Below are 1,775 nucleotides of genomic sequence, written 5' to 3'. Positions count from 1 at the left end.
TGATAAGGTGTGGTCTCAACTATGGAAATTGGAGGTGCCAGCAAAAATAAAAATTTTTGGTTGGAGGGTGTTACATGGTCTCATTCCATGTAAAGGTATTCTGGCAAATCGACATATAGAAAATTCAAGCAGTTGTCCTGCCTGTCAATCTCACTGTGAGGACATTAAACATGTTCTGTTCAAGTGCAACCAAGCTAAAGAGATTTGGAGAATTCTGGGAGTAGCTGACAATATCAACTCGGCGCTATCTCTTCACCCTTCGGGGTCAGTTGTTGTTGCTGAGATGATTACGAGGCCAAAGCATATTGATGAACTGAATCACATTGGGCTTGTTGAGTTAATACTCACGGTGAAAGCCCAAGTTTGGTTTTGGTAATTAATGACACCAAGTTGTTAATGCCTTGTGTTTAAGTGATGTGAGTTAGGCATAGCAACACATGTGATGAAGGTACATGGTGGCATGGAAAGGTGACCACGTGACTATAAAGAGATGAAGCTTGATGTGGAGATCATGATGATAGACGAGGAGCAAAGTTATCAAGGCAAAGGTATAAACATAGGGTTTTACTTTTGCCGATCTAAGATGAGTAGAGAAGTGATTGACCGGGTTTAGGATAGATAGCCGACTATCAAGAGGGGAAATCACGGTCATCTCTCGAATCAAGTGCTACTAGGTCTACATCTTGAGCATATGCATTAGGATCTAGTAAAGTGCTAACTTAACTCCTTTGGAAAATGTTTGTGAAAAGCTAACACACATACACTTTGGTGATGGACACTTGTTGGTGTTAGCATTTTTGCAAAGGAGGTGGAGTTCCTAGGGTTGAGAGGGGCGTTTTTGAGAAAATTAAGTGTATATTTTCTATTGCGCCGGTGGGAAATTTGGAGAAGTCGCGGAAGTGTTTCTCAGTTGGAAACACTCACCGGACGCTCAGTGCTGAGGCACCGGACGCTGGCCCGAGCGTCCGGTGTGCTGTCAGAGCTTGACTCTGCTAGGGTTAAGCACCGGACGCACTCTGGTAGCGTCCGATGGTTAGCGTCCGGTGTGAGGGGTTTTTGTAACCCTCTCTGCGCACGAGTCCGGTGAGCACCGGACCGTCCGATGCCCAGCGTCCGGTGAGGTCGCGAGTTTGACAAACTCTCTGCGCATGAGTCCGGTGTGCACCGGACGCATCCGGTGTGGACTTGCAGAGCGTCCGGTGTGTTGCAGGTAGCCGTTAGGATCTGACACGCGAGATTCAAAGAGGACACGTGGCCAACTCCAGTGCACCGGACGCAGGGAGTCGAGCGTCCGGTGCTCACTTAGTAGCGTCCGGTGCCCCGTTTTCAGCCCAGTGAAAGTGACCAACGGCTAGTTTCTTTGAGGGGCTTATAAATAGAAGGTGGCCGGCTTTGGGAGGTCGGCTCTTGGACTTTTGAATACTTGAGGCATACTTTGAGCTAGAGAATACTCCCTCCACTCATCTCCTTGCTTGATTGCTAATCCTAGTGAGATTGAGTGAGATTCAAGTGCATTGCTTTGAGAGTTGCATTTAGTGGCACTTGATTCTTGAGTTTCCTGCGGATTTCTTGTTACTCTTGGGTGTTTCCCGACGCCCTAGACGGCTTGGAGCAGCGGTGGTGTTGAGCTCGTGCTTGGAGATTGTTTCGAGCCTCACCAAGTGATTTGTGAGGGGTTCTTGAGCCTTCCCCGCGGGAGATCGCAATTGGCTACTCTAGTGGATTGATCGTGGCTTGGAGGATCCCCATCTTGTGAGTGGATGTGCGGCACCCAC

This window comes from Sorghum bicolor, chromosome 3 (genome assembly GCF_000003195.3).
Source record: "Sorghum bicolor cultivar BTx623 chromosome 3, Sorghum_bicolor_NCBIv3, whole genome shotgun sequence".
Lineage (NCBI taxonomy): Eukaryota > Viridiplantae > Streptophyta > Magnoliopsida > Poales > Poaceae > Sorghum > Sorghum bicolor.
The sequence above is the reverse complement of the archived record's forward strand: the minus strand, read 5'-3'. Positions refer to the sequence as shown.